This window comes from Desmodus rotundus, chromosome 6 (assembly GCF_022682495.2).
Source record: "Desmodus rotundus isolate HL8 chromosome 6, HLdesRot8A.1, whole genome shotgun sequence".
Lineage (NCBI taxonomy): Eukaryota > Metazoa > Chordata > Mammalia > Chiroptera > Phyllostomidae > Desmodus > Desmodus rotundus.
In genome coordinates, this window is record NC_071392.1 from 105,410,626 (window position 1) to 105,428,870 (window position 18,245).

General features: G+C 50.6%; 1 protein-coding gene across 1 annotated transcript in view; it reads right to left on the minus strand.

The window, feature by feature from the left end:
- The window catches only part of TTPAL (alpha tocopherol transfer protein like), a 49,236-nt gene extending 38,275 nt beyond the window's left edge, over nt 1-10,961 (minus strand). Inside the window, exon 1 of the mRNA XM_045194517.2 lies at nt 10,855-10,961. The gene's annotated coding sequence lies outside the window, so the exon portion shown is untranslated. The remainder of the gene's footprint in view (nt 1-10,854) is intronic.
- Nucleotides 10,962-18,245: the final 7,284 nt, after the last annotated feature.

An 18,245-nucleotide genomic window follows, 5' to 3' on the forward strand; every position in this document is an offset into this window, starting at 1 on the left:
GAAAGTGCTCATCCACTCAGAGACACACACATGAGCGTTCTTGGCAGCCTTATTTATAAAAGCCCAAAACTGAGGGCAAGGGGTCCGCCCACAGGACAACGGGGTAAACAAACTGTGATGTATACAGGGGTGGGCAGAAGTAGCGTTCCAGTCGTGAGTACACGACACAGAACTTATTCTTGTATCATCATTTATTGAGCATTGTATTATTGATTTGTAATACAACTGGAAACTGCTTTTGCCCACCCCTGTATATATCTTAGCAACAAACAGGAACAAACTATTGATACGCAGATAAATTTCAAACTAATTCTGCTCAATGAAAAAAAGAGTATGAATTGTATATTTCCATTTCGACAAAGTTCCAGAAAATCTAAAGGAACCTGCAGTGAGAGAAACTAAGCTGTAGAGACTGCCGCTGCCTTTCCTGGGAACGGGAGCGGGTGGCGGAGAGGTGATGAGGAGAAGGGACACCAGGAGAGTTTTGGGGTGATGGAAACGTTCCTCATCTTAGCTGTGGCGATGGGCTCCTGGGTGTGTACATATGTCAAAACTCATCAAATTGCGCGATTTAATTGTACATCAATTATACCTCAATAATGCTGTTTTTTTAAAAAAAACTCTACAGTGGCACAATTAGGATTTGAACCCATGTGTGTGTCTGATGTCAAACCACTTAGGGCCTGGCGAGTTATTAAAAGGCCTCCTTTCTTGGCTGGGGATATAAAGTCAGTCTACACGGCGCCACCTCCAGGAATCTTTCCTGTTCCCCCGCCCCATTGTGGAATTGCCTCCCTCTCAGCCTCCCCCACACCCCACTTCTTGCCACTTTCAGGATTTGTCAGTGGCTCCTTTCTCCACTTGGGGACCTTCCCTGGTGCCTTCCCCTACACGGTCCTTCGAATCTGCTGCCCGAGTGCTGGATTCCGACCAGGCTGGGTTTGACTCTGACCTCGGATGGTCCCACTGCCTCTTTGAGCTTCAGATTCCTCATCTGAATACTAATAGCAGCTACCTTGGATTGCCTTAAGGATCAAATAAGAGACAGTTCATGTTAAACAATTAGCACAGGGCCGGGTATGTAATAAAGCACTCAATAAATGTTAACTATTATTGATCTTCACCTGGGCAGTGGCTGCTGACTGTTTAAGTTTCTCAGCCTTTGAATCAAGTACTTACCGCCTCAGCCATATTTATTGACATGGAAAGATGCCCACAGCATACTGTTGGCGGGGGTGGGAAGCAGGCTACAAAACAATATATGCCTCACAAGTCATTTTAAAGATTAAAGGAGAAAAGTGGACACGCATGTCTCAGCATGGGGCCCGCATGCAGGAAGCGCTCAAAGAAAGCCAGTCATGATTATTCTTAATTCAAAGGCATTCTGTAGCCCTCCCAGCGCAACTTTCAAATTTTATCACGTGAGTTCTCGGGAAACAAGGTAACGTTCGCGATTGTGCTTCGACAGTGAGTCAGAGGGGTAGACCTGTGTGGTCTCTTCTGATGCACTGCAGGGGCTATTGTGGGCAGGGCTGGACTTGGACTTGGGACACATTGGTGTCATGTGAATCTTGGTAATTTCTTTTGTGGTCCTGGAGCAAAAGAAACGCAAAGCCTTGCGCTTTGGAATTGAGACTCCAAGCTTGGATAGAGTATTCTTCGCAGTAACTGAGGTGCCATGACAAAATACAGACACATGAGGGCGCTCCAATCAACCAACAGTAGAGAAAATCCCAGAAGGGTGATAATAATAATAGGAATGTTAGTGTTAATTTAACAATGGCTTCCATTTATTGTTTTTTACTATGAGCTCCTAAAATGTGCTAAGAGACTCACAACCTTTACTTCCTTTTGTCCTTCCAAATACCCCATCAGTGAAGTGCTATTACTAAAGACTTTAATCGATAGGTGTATTGCTCTATAGAATTTTTAAAATATATATTGTGTAGGGAGTCACAATTCACAAGTCTTATAAGATGTAAAACTATTAAGGGTACAGCTTAGTGAGTTGTTACAAGTGTATACACACAGGTAACCCCACCGGGATCTAGATACTTGCCTTTTTAATTTTTTTATATTCAGTTTATTGGGGTAACATTGGTTAATAACATTATATAAATTTCAGGTGTGCAATTTTATAATACAAGGTCGCATTCTCACCACCTGAAGTCTAGTCGCCCTCTGTCACCTTACACTTGACCCCATTTACCAACTTCGTCCTCCCCCCCACCTCTGCGCCCCGCTGGTGGTCACCATTCCTTGTCTGAATCTGTGTTTTTGAACATGTACAACTTTTAAAATGCCATTTCCACTCACCCCCACCCAAGGCAACCACCATCCTGACTTCCATTACCATGTATTCATTTCACTTGCTTTTGGACTTCATACAAACATAATTATACACATATACTATTTAGGGTTGCCAGGTTTAGCACATAAAAACCCAGGATGTCAGTTAAATTTAAATTTCCCATGGAACATGCTTATACTTTAAAAATCATTGTTTATTTGAAATTCATTTTTTTTCTATATTTATAAAATACAGAGATTCATTCTATATTTTTATCTGGCCACTCCAGCAGTCTCTTGTACCTGGCTCCTTCCGATATAATTCTGAGGCTCACCCACGTTGTTGTTGCTATTGGTAACTTACTCTTTTTCGTTGCTGCGTTGTATTCTATTCCATGAATGCACCGCAATGTACTTACTCCCTTTACTGTTGGTGGGGATAGGCAGCCCCGCTTTACAGAGGAGAAAACTAACCCTCGGGGAGGTGAAGAGATGGGCCCAAGAGAACACCACAGGTACTGGCCAAAAGCCATTCAAGGCCACGTCTGCTTGACTCCCAAACCCTCCCGGATTTCTCAGTGCCTGTTTATCAACCTTGAGCTCTGCCTGTAGAGTCCAGATGTCAGAGTTTCAGGTCGCAGCTCTGTGGCCCTGGGCAAGTTATTTGCTGTCTGTGAATCCTCGCTTCTACACCGCAGCACAGGTTTGCTTTAGGGAATCTGCCCAAAACAAGTGCGGGCAAAACACGACTGCCTCCTAAGGGGCGCTAGCGGAGATCTAAAGCGGGCGGGGCTCCCGAAGGAGTCAGCTGTTCAGCCGCTAAATCGGTAAGTAAGCTTAGAGACAAGGAAAGAGGCCTAGAATGTCCCGCGAGTGTATTTGTCAGGTTCTGAAACTGCAAGCAGGTGTAGCGTGCGTGGACGGGGCCTGTCGGAGAGGGATTCTCCAGGCAGGGGCGCTGGAAAGCCCTGGCTCTCGGTCGGGGCCGTGCTGAGCGCTCTGTAGGTGGTTACCCGGCTCCGTGCTCCTCAGGGGCCGGTGTGGCAGGGGCTTCTGCTAGAAGATTTTGCAGGTTGGAGATACTGAGGCAGAGGAGAGTGGACACTCTTAATGTCGCAAGTGGGCACAGGGACCTGGGACGCTGTGCTCTTGACCACTTAGCTCTGCTGACATTGCTCAAGGTGGTAAAATTTCTGTGGGTGGAACTTTTTTTGTACTTCTCTGTATTATATGAGCTTTAGTGATACATGGGTTCTTCTTCTTCTTCTTCTTTTTTAAACCAGGAAATAGAACTTGGTGTTCTAAGGTGGGTTTTTGATATTTTTTAAGACTGAACAGTCTCAGGGATAAACCACTCCCAGTCTTCCTTGTGGTGGTGAGGTCATGGTGCTTGGAGGTGGGGACCCAGGTCCAGCGCTGCTGTTCCACGGGCCCAGGGCACGCGTGATTCTGGGCCAGGGTCCAGGCATCACATTCCTCCCCGCCAGGCCCCTGGCACAGAGTGGTCCCTCAGCGAAGGTCCCCTGGCTACAGGAGGCATGAATCACTGTGCTCTCTGCCCCCTGCCTTCCCCTGGCGCCCTGAGGATTAATGAATGAATCAAGTCACTGTGAGGTGCTAATGGCTTACAGGTTTTTAGAAACACCAGCAGCTATAGACAAGACCAAGGCAACCAGATGGATGGCTAATGGTGGCCCATCGACCTGGCATGGGGGACGGGGTACCCCAGAAATCAAGGCCCAGGCTGGTAGGAAGGGCCTTCTGCCCACTTCAGGAAGGGGCTGCTGGGAGTTTTCTGCCTGTAACCCCATTTGTGACCCCAGCTCCTATCAACCTGGCTTCCAACACTGGGCCCACAGGGCCATAAATCCCCGCTATCATCAGCCCCTATCGCTGCAGCCAGGCTGATTGCCAGGGACTCTACAGTTATTTTTATCACTTACCAGTTCCCTAATGATTTTTTATCACCTTTTTCTCACAGCAGCCTTGCAAATAGGGCTGGCCTTGCTCTCTTTTGATTTGGAGTTGGGGGAATCCAGGTCCCAGAGGGTTTCAGGGAATTATTTTTTTATTTCTCCCAAAGTTCCAGAGAGGGTCAGGGTTTGATTCACAACCTCTTCGGGGTCCAGGCTGGGGCTTTGTGTGATGCCAGAGGCTGTGGGAGAATCAGGAGGTAGAAACTGGGAACCATCAGTAACCAAGGAAAGACCTGAGGCTCAGCTACTTCTGAGCTGTGCGACCTAGGGCAAGTCACTCAACCTCTCTGTGCCTCAGTTTCTTCATCAGTCAAATGAGGAAGTAATAATAGTACCCACCTCATAAGTTAGTACATATAGGTGCTCACTAACTGTGCGGTTCTATATAATCTTGAATCAGGGCCTGGATTCTAAACTCAGTCCCTGGAGTGCTGGGTGACTTGGGCCAGTCTCTTGCCCTCTCTGAACCTCAGAGTTCTCATCTGTACAGTGGGCATAATCATGTCTGCTTCACACCCTGACTCTCTTATGTCCAGTCCCATTAGCCTGGCCTTCTTCAGGTCCTCACACCTCCAAGTCTGCTTGGTGCTAAGCCCAACTGTCTCAACCCCCAGCTTTGCCTGGCTGACGCTCCATTATCGTCTCAGACGTCCTTTCCTCCTTCCCTCCCTCCCTTCTTTTCGTCACTTATCCAATAAATATTTATTGAGCACCTACTATGTGCAAGGACTGTGCTAGCTGGTAGATAAGACAGGCAAAGTCCCTGTCCTCTTGAGGGGAGGTAGACCATAAACTAAAACGAGAAGAAAAACAAAACAAAAAACCCAAGGCAATTACAAACTGTATTAAGCACTTCATAAGGGAAAATTAAAGCACCATAAGAAGAAACAATTGAGGAAGGTCGCTTCCTAGAAAGTCCTCTGCGAGGGGACACTTCCGTTTAAATTAATAATTTATTTGCATATGCACAGGGTACAAAATTCAGGCGATGCACAGTGTCACGTGGTTGGAAGGGCTCCTCCCTGCCCGCTCCCACCCCTCTGCCGGATTTGCAGTCCTCCTCCAGAGAGGCCCCCGTGTTGCCAGTTTCTTGAGAGTAGGTGACATTTGTGGTGGTGTCTGAACCACAAGAAGCAGCAGCCATTTGCAGAGGTGGGAGAGGAGGCGTCCAGGTGGAGGGAACGGCAAGTGCAAAGGCCCTGAGGCTGGACCAGCGTTACTGGAGAGAGGAGGGAACTCAGAGGCAGTTGGGGCAGAGGATGTGGGGGTAGGAAGCCAAAGGAAGGAGTTTGGACATTTCTCCTTGTGGCCTGGGTATAACTTTCAAGTTGGGGGCAGGGGCAGGGGCAAGGTCAGGGTGAGAGCCTTTGGGTTGTGTCTTACAGAAACACTGTGGGGGATGGATTTAGGGGTCCGAATGGGGAAGAGAGACCACTGAGGTGGCAACTGTGCCACTGGGGCCTGGGAAGGTAGGGCCGGGGTGCAAGAGTGGGGGTGCTGAGGAGGGGTCGACCTGGGTTGTTTGGGAGGTGGGGGGAGACCAGCGAGGGTCCCCTAGCCACACGTGCTTGCCTGACACCTGGCCGCCTTAAGTAGCCCGTCCTGTGGTTATTGGATTAACACTGTGCCCTGTAACCCGGTGCAGAGTGGGCGCTTGGGACGTGTTTGCTGGAGAGACGACTGAAGGATGAAAAGTCCCTTTGTAAATGAGCCACACCCCGTGAGGGAAGGCTGCAGCCGCCTCCCCCTCCCACCCAACCTTGCCAGGCGAATCACCCCCAAATCCACCCCGCCGTTCGCAGCCTGCTTTGCATACGAGGACTTTCTGAACCTCAACCTTAAGACTCTTCAAATTTTTTTAGCTGTGAACCCCTTTCCCCATGAAAGCCTGATACGGAAAATGTATAGACAGTTATTTTATAACTTCAAACACCTAACTGGGGTAAAAGAGGTCAGCAAAACAGACACATCTTTCAACACAAATGGGATACAAGGCCGTCATCTAGAAACACAAGGCTGTTTTATTAAAAACCACAGTTTCAAATTGGGGTATAACCTGGCAATTCAAATATCAAAAATATACATGGAATCTTTTCATTTATCCAACAAAGGGCCACCAGACGCTTCCTGGGGGGAAGCCAGCCTCTGAGTCCAATTATCTCAGTATTTAGTTTGGTTTAGTTTTGTTTTTTTATCCACACAAAATTCTGCTTCACCCAGAGAAATATTTCTAGTGGTAACACTCTCTCTGTATCTGTGTTTCAAATTTTTTATATAAGTTAAACTATACAACATACATTTTAAAAAATGCACAGACCTACTTGGGCCGCTCAGTACTCATCACAGAGAACGCCACCGGGTCCCTGGCCCCCAGGGGAAGCCACGGGACCCAGCCAGCCCCCTAGAAGCCCCCCCTGGGGCCCTCTTCCAGTCCCCCACTACCCACCCCTCTCCAGGGCAGCCACAGTCCTGACTCCCAACACCCTGGATTAATTTGGCCTGTTGTTGAACTTCACCGGAAGGGGAAACATGGGGCGTGTTCACTGGGGTCTGGCTTAAGAACAGGCGTCCCTATGTTCTATGGCCAGAGTTCGTTCATTCTCATGGCTGCACAGTCTTCCATCGTGTGAATATAACACGACTTCTAAGTGTCTTTTTTTTTTTTTTTTAAATAGCCCCTGTGGGGTGGGTAAGGGGTGGAGACTGGCCAGATGTGGCCCCCAGGTAAGTTTCATTTCACACACCTCATGTTTTTGTTTTGTTTTCACTGAATTATTTGCTGTGAAAGATGGGCATCTGGCTTCTCTGGGAAGGTCTGCCATCCCCGGGCCCCCCAGACCCAAGGGCCTGGACTGAGTCCTGGACGCTGCTTCTCAGCACATGCATGCCCTCCCCATTTTGCCGCAGTCCCCACCACTCCCTCCTGCATTACAGCCAGGCTCACCTCACTCGCCAACATTGCCCACCTGGCTCTGTAAACGTTCACATCTTCCACTCCAGCTTTAATTCAGCAGAGGTGGCCCAAACACTGCATTCTAAGGTCCACACAGCAGCGGGTGGATCTGACAGCCCGAGGCAGAACGTCAGTTGTTGCCACTGGCTTAAACTTTGGAATGCGTAGTTGAGTGCTCAGAAATGTTATGATCATTGTCACTACTTCAAAAGATGTTTTAAACTATATTCAAAGGCTTAGTAGAGGTCCTGGTTAAATATGGGCACTCTGGACCCAGACACCCTGAAATCAAATCCTGGCTATATGACTCAGGAGCCTCACCGGGTTCTTATCAAGAATAAATGAGCTAATACTTATCAAGCCATTAGAAAATCACCTGGCACACAAGATGCATTCAACATGTTAGTTAATTATTATTTCTAAAAATTATGTGGCCAGGCGGGTCCTCTGACCTGCCAGGGAGGCCAGCCATCACTGTTTGTCCAAGACTGGGGATTTTCAGGAATGTCACTGCGAAAACTGGAGGAGAAGTCCTAGGCAGAATAGGATGAGGTGGTCCCCGTAGGCCCTCTGGGCTGTTCTGCCTCACTGTAACTTAACAAACAGACCTTTTGCTTTGGTTAAATTATAGATTTGAGTTTGAAGTTGATGTTTGAAACCCACGTGGAACCCAAAGGCATGCCTTATGCTATAATTTCTGCAAAGCAGTGAGCTTGCCTACCTAATGTCCATTTCATAGTTTGGGAAACCAAAGCCCAGGGGTGCAAAGCAGCCCCGTGTTCTGGGCAGAGCTTTTCCCCAGCCGCCACCTTGATGCCTCTGCGCCATCACTTCCTCCATAGAGCTGATGGGTGCTGCTTATTTTGCACCAGCCAGGTCCGAGGTAACACACGAAATGCTTCCCGTTGATGTTATTCTCATAATAGTCTTAGCAGGTGGGCTCTACTCTGATAACCACCTGAGGGATGAGACGCCTTCTCTCCTGCCCATCCGCGCATATCCCCGGGGACTACCATTCATTCATTCTGCGTATATGCGCCTGCTCGTGTTTGCTGAGTCCCGTTTAGCACTGAGTCTAGCCCCTCGTCTTCTGCAGCCCATTTTGAGACATTGTGGAAGGAATCTGTTTTTGTTTAGCCCCATCAGCAAACATCTGTTGACCTCCTGCTACTGGGACTATGTGGTGAATGACACGGGACCCCAGTGTGGTGGGGACCCAGTTCACCAGGGTCTCCCCCGGCAAGGTGGCTGACTGACGGTAAAGATTGGGTCTTTCCATTGCTGCGCCGTTGGGAGGAGGCCGCCAGTGGGCGAGTAAATGAGTGGATCATGCCACAGCGCAGAGTGGGCAGGGGGCGTCCAGAGCCCCCCGCCATGAGCAGTCAGGGACCAGCCAGAGAGCCGCTGGCCCACGGAGGTCTAAGCCAGGGTTTCTTCACCTCAACACCATGGACACTTGGGGCCCAGTGACCCTCTGATGTGGGGTCCTGTCCTGCACACTGTAGGATGTTTAGCAGCATCCCTAGCCCCTCGCACCAGATGCCAGTGGCTCCCCAGCACCAGTCATGATAACTAAAAATGTGCCCAGACTTGGTCCAATGTCCCCCCGAGGGCAGAATCACCCCAGCTTGAGGACCACGGGCTTGACCGAAGCAAATTTAACGAAGGGAGTGTTTACTGAGGCAAGGGCTGGCTGAGGGACACTCAAGGAATGGAGAGGCACCCGGGGTCTAGAAACAGAGAGGAGCCGTCATCACCCCAAGTCTCGAAGGAGCAAGAGGGGAACAGTGTTACTGCTGCCGGACATAGCTGGTTCTGTGGAAGTGAGGCCAAGACCCGCAGCCGGGCCAAGGAGAAACGCAGTCCCCACCAAGTTCAAGGACAAACGGGGAAGGGTGGGCGGCAGGAACGCCCCTGCTCCTCTCTCATCCTGTCCTTTAGTCTCCCCGTGGCTCCTCCTTCCAGGAGATCCAGCCGAAGTCAGGAGGCGTGCGTGGTTCCTGGAGCCCAGAGCGGGGCACCCAAGTGCACTCGAGGTGCAGGGGAACAGAGAATCACTGCCTCGGGGAAGGGCCCCCCCGACTCCGGCCATTTGAGTTCAGTCTTGGAACTTGCGCAGGAGTTTTCCAGATGGAGAAAGCCGGGAAAGGGTGTCTCCACCCGAGGGAACAGCAGGTACAAAAGGAGTTACAAAACGCCTGGCTCGCGCAATTGTTTATTTAATTATGGTTGTTTGTTTGATTGATTGACTCTGTTCTGCATGCACTTGGGGAAAATAAAACATTCAAAAGGGACAAAAGGGCATAAAATGAAAAGCAGGTCTTCCTCCCACCTTTGACCCCAGCCACTCAGCTCACCTCCCCAGAAACCACCTTTCTCTCCAGTCTCTTATCACCTTCTAGAAATAATCGATGCAAAGGCAGTAAATGCTAGTCACGTATGTGGCAGGTGTCATTCCTAACCTAACTTAATGTGCGTGATGTTCGTACAGTGCCTACTGTGTGCAAAGAAACAGATGAGAACTCCGGCCTTGGACTCCAAGCCCGTGCCTTTACTGAACACTGGGGAATTCTACACCCACCACACTCAGCTTCTCCTTTCCTCCTCCAGTCAAGGAGTGACCGCCTGGGGTTCCCACAGCTGTGTTGTCCAATCGACATTTTGTGGGTTAAACCAAATTAAAGCTGAACCACTGGCAAGAAACAAATTTTGTAACAGGCGCACATGTAAGCCTTGAGTGTGGTTCTGGAGCCCGCATGTGGTTGTTCTTGGGGGGGTACAGTGAGGTTTCTGTCTCCAAAAACCTGCTCGTCCCTCAGCCACCAGAACAGGTGCCTATGGTTTGGCCTCAAGGGGGGTGCTGGGTTAGGAGCAGTGGGGTCCCACCAACTGGGTGGCATGTGGCCTGGCCCAGACCTGCCTAGGGAAGACCATATCTTTCCCACCTGTCCCCAACTGGTGTCTGCAGCCCTCGGGGAGTCTAAGAACAGAAGGGAGAGCTGGGAGGGCCAGCAGGCTGCAGATATGGGGGTCCCCACAGCCAACTCATAAATTTCCCAGTGCCTGAAAGCAAACAACCAAATCTGGGCCACCAAATACTTAACCATATTATTTAGCCCAGATGCCCAGCTGGAAGCCCAGAGACCAGAGCGGATGAGGACAGGGCTCTTCCTTATCTCTGCTCTTCCATTCTGCTCTCTCTCGCCCTCTCAACACCCAGCTCCTCCTGACCATGTCTGTGTGCCCAGCTCTTACGGCAAACGTGCCCACCATGGTGGGCCCACCTGCCCTGTGCAGGTGCTGACCTCACACCAGCTCTCACCCTCCGGGTGCTCTGCAAGGAAGGTGATGGTCCCCACTTTGTAAACAAGAACACCCAAGACTCAGAAAGGAGAGATGCAGGGAAGGGTGAGGTCGGAGATCATGCGGTAGAGTCACATCAATGGGCATTTTGTATGAAAAATTGTGGGGTGCTGAACACAGAATCGGAGAATCGGAGAATCATCAAGTCCAGGAGCCCAGGGCTCACAGACCTGTACATTAGCAGTAGAATCCACCCCCCACCTGTTCGCCACACCACGGATGAAGGGTCTCCTCGGGCCCATCTCCCTCCATTCAGGCCTCTTCTGCTCTCACCTGGGGTCTTGTTCCAGCCTCCTCCCTGGTCTCTCCTCCTTCCAAACCTGCACGCAGCAGCCAGAGGCATCTTTTTAAACTTTAAGCACAGCGTGCCACTCTCCCCCTTAAAACCCTTCACTGGCTCCCCTTTGCCCTCAGGATAAAGTTCAAACCCCTTGACCTGGTTTATGAGGTCCACTGTCATCTGGCCATAGTCTCTTGCCACTCTGCCTTTCTCTGGCAACCCCCCCCCCCAACTTTACAACAATTCACACCAACCTCGTTTTACTTCACTAGGTATGCCATGCACTCTCTCCCCCTCCCTAACCCCTGGACCTTTGCACTTGCTGTTCTTTCCACTTGGAACACCGCGCACAGCAGTGGCCCCTTCTCTGGTTGGAACACTCTCTCTGCCTCTCTCCACTAGGAAGCCACTTCTGCTCACAGCCCTCCCACTCCCCCTGCACGCCCTCCCCGATCCTGGGTCCACGAGCATGACAGAGCTCGCTGTGGATCCTACATGCCCCTGCGCTTGCCTGTGTCCCCCCAGCCACAGGAGAGCAGAAACCCCGGCTGTCTTTTCTCTACTGAATGCCTAGCTCCTGGTATAGTGCCGGGCAGAGGATGCTGCTGAATCAACATGTGTGGTAAGTGAATCATAGTTCACTAGAATCACAGAACCACAAAATTTTAGAATCATGGACTTGGCGACACAGAAACCTCAAATCTCAGGGTCACATAATCATAAACTTAGAAAGTGCTGGAAACGCAGACACTGCACATCCCAGAAGCTTAGGGTTTCAGTGTTGGCAGAATTCTTGTACAGGCCTCTCGTCCCGTTAGTGGATTAGGTAAGACTCCCCTGTGCCCTTCTATATTCTTTAACTTATAGTTTCACAAATATGTATATCATGTTACCATGCCCTTCAAATACAATGTGTCCTTCTACAATATGCATTGAGCATCCAACTCGTGTGTTCATCATTATCTCATATGTACCAGATACCATCCTTGCCAACTGTATTTTACCTACGGCAGCCTAACAAGTTATCCTGATTTAAAAACAACTAACATTTATTATCCCACAGTTTTTGTGTGGTAGGATTTCAGGAGTGGTTTAGTTAGGTGGATCTCTTGTGAAGGTGGATCTCTTGTGAAGTCACAGTCGGCCAGGGCCACGGTCCCCGGAGGCTCGGCAGGATCCTCTTCCAAGACGGCTCATTCCCACGGCGGGCAGTTGACGGGAGGCCTCGGCCCCTCCGCTCGTGGACCTGACAACGGGGCTGCTTGAGTGTCCTTACAACATGGCCACTGCTTCCTGAAAGCAAGTGCTGCAAGATGGCACGGTGGAACCCAGTGGTTTTCGTAACCGAGCCTTGAAAGTCACACCCCTTCATTTCCACAACAGCCTGGTGATCACACTGGACAGCCCTATGCAGTTTGGGAGAAAACCACACGCTGGTGTCGGTGCCAGGAAGCTGGTCACCACCACAAAGTTGAACAAACCCGACGACGCCCCTGCTCTTAGAGTTGACAGTCGTGGAGTGGCGGTGGGGGTGTAGAGGAAAACGACACAGTCATCGGCCAAGTCTGGCCTGTTGCCCACTTCTGTGAATAAAGTTTTGTTGGAACTCAGCCATGCCCGCTCATTTACATATTGTATATGGCTGCTTTCATGCTAAAATGGCAGATTTAAGTAGTTGCAACAAAGGTCACACAGCCTTACAAAGCCTCAGATACTCAGCTAAGTTGGTCAGGGGAGACCCCTCCAAGAGGCAACATTTGAGCCACGATCTGAACAGTTAGAAGGAAGTAGCCATGGGAAGTGCTAGGGAAAGAATGTTCCAGAAGGGAAATCAGGGTAAAGGTTGTGAAACGAGAATAGCTTTGGCATTGAGGAACAGGGAGGAGGCCGAGGGAGCTGGAATGGAGGGGCCCAGAGGCTGAATGGAGGCCATGACCTCCGAGGAGTGGTCAGGAGCCCCATTATGCGGAGCCGTGGGGCCGTGGTGAGACACTTGAAGTTAGTTCTGTGAATGATGGGAAGCCGCTGGAGGGTTTTAAGATGACGGAGTAGGATCTGGTGAGGACGGGGACGATGGCCGGTGTAGTCTGGCTCCATCCTCTGGGCAAGACCCTGCCTCTGCCAGCCCTTAAGCACCACCGTCCCAGAACTTGTTGGTCTCAGCGAGACCCAAGTAAAGACCTTGACATTATCACGTGACTACGTGTTCGGTACCCAGCAATCCCTCTTGCCAGAACGTCCTGTCTTTTGACCCACTTTGGGTCGCTTGCTCTCCCTCCCCGGCTTGCCTCTTCGGGGTCTAGGAGATCTGTGAGATTAGGAAGAACACCGGATTTTGAGCCCTGGATGCCAGACTCTTCTCAGACACTGACTCACTTGGGACTTTGACAGAGTCAGGCCACCTCTCTAGGCCTGTTTCCTCCTCTGTAAAATGAGGTGAGAATCCAGTCTGCTTTGTCCAGGACCGGGTGATCAGAGGTGGGGTCGCGCTGGCCACAGACACCAGAGTTCCCGGGAGAGCGCGAAGGACACGTGGCAGCTGGAGGTGGGGCGGGCTTGGCCAGGCCGGGGTAGCTGACCTGGGTGATGGGAAAGAAGGGCAGCTGGGCAGAAGGCAGCTTGCAAACCCCCTACAGGGCAGCCTGCTGCCTCCCAAGGAGCTCCCAAGACTTTTGAGGGAGGTGACAGGGTGTGTAGCCACATCCGAGTCAGCCCTGTGTATTAGAAATAGCACTGGATCTGCTGTCAGAGAGAACCCCGCCTCCACCACTTAGTTGCCCCGCGCGCCCTCTGCGTCCCGAGGTTTCTCATATGAAATCGGTAGAATCTCACTAAGTGCTCCCTGGTAACAGGCACTAGCATTTTGTTTTGTTTTTTAAAGATTTTATTAATTTTTAGAGAGAGGGAAAGGAAGGGAGAAAGAAAAGGAGAGAAACTTCAGTGTGTGTTTGCCTCTCACATGCCCCCTACCAGGGACTTGGCCTTTAACCCAGGCACGTGCCCTGACTGGGAATCGAACCAGCGACCCTTTGGTTCACAGTCCACGCTCAATCCACTGAACCACAGCAGCCAGGGTGAGGCACTAGCATTTTGTGTCCCACTCAGGAAGAAAACACACTGACGATTTAATTATGATGTAAAACTTTCTTAGCACTTAGAATTTTTGTTTTGTATTTATTAAAGATCCCTAAGATGTTGCTTCTAAAATCCCACATCACTCTTGCACCTAAATATAAAGGTGAAATAAATTAGTTCAGGACCTGCTGAAAGTTCCTCAGGGTCAGTGTTCCGCTGATCTAGACCTCTGTTTCCACTCGGAGTCTTCCTCGTCCGGTGTTTTTTGCCCAATATTGTCCTCTATGCCATGAAAAGCTTTGCTCCACTGTGGCCTCCGGGATTCTCTTCCACCTACCCTGCAGGTTTGCCCCTGGCGCTTGCTTCCTCTTATCAGAAGGTATCAGCAGAAGGTTTTCAGGAAGCCACCAGTACTCCTGTCCCTTCCTCCAAAGTCCTTTGTGATGAAATACACAGAGGATGCAGTTGTCCAGCGAGGCCACTGCAAATAATGACCAGAACCAACCAGGTCGTGACCGCCCCCCATTCTAACCGACAGCGATGATGGGATGTCATTGACTTAACTTCATCGGGATCTTAACGTGGAAAAGAGTGTGTCGTAGAATTTCAGAATATCGCGATCATTGCCGTCTCGGGGGATGCATGCGAGGACAAGATGAACCTAGGCGGGGCCCTGACTGCGGGCCCCCAGTGCGCCTGGTCGGCAGTGGCGGCCCCTCCACATTGCTCAACCGCCCCCGTTCTCGTGGCCCAGGGCAGCGCCCTCGCAGGGCCCACGCAGGTTTATGGCGACAATCGCTGCCCCTGCCAGACATGATCTCAAAGCCATAAAGGCTTTTACAGTTTCACTATCCCCTGAGATAAGCCTGAGGAGCCCTTCCCAAGGCCGGGGAGCAATTTCAGAGCCACAGCGGGAGGGGCTTAGTGTTGCGCAAGGAGGGAAATGGAACAAGTTTTATGGCCCCAGCTTCTCTAAAAATACCAAATTCTCATATCCTCAGCTTGAACCTGTTGCTGGAACCTCACCACCTGCAGCATAGTGATATTTATTTGTTCGTCCATTCATTCATTCGCTCGTTTATTCATTCGACAAACAGGGAATAGAGTGCAGCATCTCCTCACTTCGCCACTGTTATGGTCTGTGTGGGCCCAGGGCAACTCGCTTCCTCTCATCTGTAAGACAGGGACAATCCATTTAACCCGCCTCACAGCCTCACTGAGGTGGCTAGGCAAGACCAGTGTGCTGGCACGCCCAGCACATAGTAGGACCGCAACTACCACCTCTTTCTCTCTCCACCTGGATGGTGGCCTGGCCCAGAGTGAAGTCCTCATGTACATGTCTCTCTGGCTACAGTCCCTCTTTAAGTGATCTCACGCAACTATTTGGGCTTGTTTTTCTTTCGTATTTTTTATTAAGGTATAACTTCCATACACTAAAAAACCTACCTTTTTTTAGTGTTCTCCAAGTTTTGGCAAATGTATACGGTCAGGTAACCACCGCCGCCGCAGTCAAGATACAGAGTATGTCCATCACCCCCACGTCCCCTCCCCACCCCGTCCCTAGCCCCTGGCAACCACAGCATCTCTCCCTAGAGCTGTACCCTTCCGGAACGTCATGTAGAAGGAATCATATTGTAGGCAGCCTTTGGAGTCTGGACTCTCGCACCCACAAGGATGCGTCTGAGATCCAGCACTTGTGTCAGCAGTTTGCTCCTGTATCTTGCTGAGCGGCATTCCCATCTGGCTCTTAATCACGTTTGTGTTTATTCTCGGCTTGACCTCTATCTCTCCAGCCCACCTCTTCCCGGAGCTCTAGGCTTGCACATCCGGCGATTCCTTGGATGTTTAATTAGCATGCCAGACAAAACATCCCAAGGGAACTGTGCTTTCTAACCCAATCCCAGAGCTGCTGCGGTGTCCCTCATTTCACGCATGAGTACCACCAGCCCGTAGTTACTGTTTTTCCTTCACATGTCCCATCCACTAGCAAATCCTTGGCAGAGCGCTAAAACATCCCAACCTGACCACCTCCCCTCACCACCACCTGTATTAATTTTCAGTGTTGCATAACAAATTGCCCCAAATTCAGTGGCTTAAAACAACACCCATTTGTCATCTCACTGTGTCTAGTCAGACGGGCCTGGCGGGATGGGGGTCTCTGCCCAGGGTCTTACGCAGCTGAAATCAAGGTATCGGCTGGGCTTTGTTCCTCTCTGAAAGCTCTGGGGTAGGATCCACTTCCAAGCTCATTCAGGGTGTTGCCTGAATTCAGTTCCTCATGGTTGCAGGACTGAGGTCACCATTTCCTCGCTGGCTCTCATTGGAATCGCTCTCAGCTTCTGGAACCTGCCTGCTTTCCTTGCCACGTGACTCCCTACAGCTCCAAAGCCAGCCATGGGGACTCTCCCTCACATCAAATCCCACTCACACTTCTAATTTCATTTGCCAGACAGGAAGAGCCCGGCCCCCTTTAACAGCTCACCTGATTAGGGTGGGCCCACCAAGGATAATCTCCCTCTCACAAAATCAGCTGGTTTGGGACCTTCATACCATCTGCAAAATCCCTGCACAGTAGCACCCCCTCCAATCCATCCTCCACAAAGCTGCCAGAATGACCTTTGAAAAACACAGATCTGGCCACAGCCTTACACCAACCCAAATGCCCAGTGTCTTCCTACTTCCCCAGAAGAAATTCCAGTTGCTCAGTGTTCAAGGCCCGCACCCCCTGGCCAAGACCAGCCACCGAGGTGTGCTTCTGGGTGTAGGATGAGGACTTTTGGTGGCATGCTGAGTGACTTTCGTGATGTCTGGGGATGGTGTTGAATGACATTGTCCCCAGAGCCTTTCTCTTTATAGGTCTTACTCCCTCCTGAAAACTTTAGGGAGAAGTCTCCCTTGGAGAGCACATGCCTTTCACATCTCTCTAGATACTTGAGAATCTCCCGACTAAAGAAGAAAGAGCAGAGCTTTCCCAGGCAAGCCTACCTGCTGCGCCTAAAGAACATCGTTTTCTTTTCATTTTAATTTTTCACTCACCTCCTATTTACCGCAAGTGATACTGGCTTCCCATCTATGTCAGAGATCCGGGTAAAGAGAATAATTATGAACTCATTTAAAGAAAAATAGTAAGTAGCAGAAAGGACAGTGGTGTGGAGAGGATCAAGGTGTTGTGTGCGGTGACCGAAGGTTGGAAACCACTGGCTCCGTCCTCCCTGCCACACGGGCTGTGCTTCCTGCTGCCTGCCCAGCCTGCTGCTCCTTCTCTCTCCTCAACCTCCAGCTCCATCCTCTCTGCACCATCCTCCTGCGTCTGAAGCCGCCTCCTGCATGTGCACACTACTCTTTTTGCCAGCCCACCTCCATAATCCCTCCCTTCCTCAAACCAACATCTTAACAGCTGTCACTCTCATTCCTTTGGCTCTTAACACTCAGCTGCTTGCACCCTGGCCAGTGTGGTTCACTTGGCTGGAGCGACATCCTGTAACCCGAAAGGTCGCGGATTTGCTTCCAGTCAGGGCACATGCCTGGGTTGCAGGTTCCCTCGATGTCTCTCTCCCACCCTTCCCCTCTGTGCATGCCCTTGGGTGAGAACTAAAGAATTAAAATAAAAAAAGATGCAGCTGCTCGTTATTTCCCCTACAAGCGAACCTTGTAGGTGCTGAGAGGGAGGCAGTACCTGGTGGTACTGGTTCTTCGTATTCTTCAGGACGCTTTGGCACAGGGCTTTGACCACTGCCATTGGCCAGATGGTGAACTGCCCACAGCTCACACCGAGTCTGTGCCCAGCACGCACTGGCTGCTCATCAAGGCCCTCCTCAATTCCATCATGGCGGCCCCTAGGGCCAGACCACAGGTGTTTGGGTTTCAGCTGTCACACCAGCTGTGGACCTTGGGCAAGTCCCTTCCTCCTTCTGAGCCTTGGTCTCCTCGTTCGTAAAATAGAACACCAAGAATAGCTGACTCAGGGGATCGTTGTGGGGATTAAATTATGTCCAACAATGTTTGACCACGAGGAAGAGGTCACTCTATGTTGTTCCTGGAGTCCGCCTTTGGTTTTTTGCTCCGTCATCATCAAACAGCTGCATGGGATCCCGTGATTCAGGTCTCTTAGCTCGCGTCTTGGAATGTACATAGGACACAGTGATTCCGGAAAGGCAGAGCAAAGGTGATCCGGGTTCCACAAAAGAGGAAGTATGGCGATGCCGCCAGTTTGGGACGACAGGTCACTCGCACTGCATGGAATTTCCTGTAGTTCCTCATGCAGCCTGTCACCTACCCAGAGTCCCTTTCACCTCTCAGCCCTGCTCTT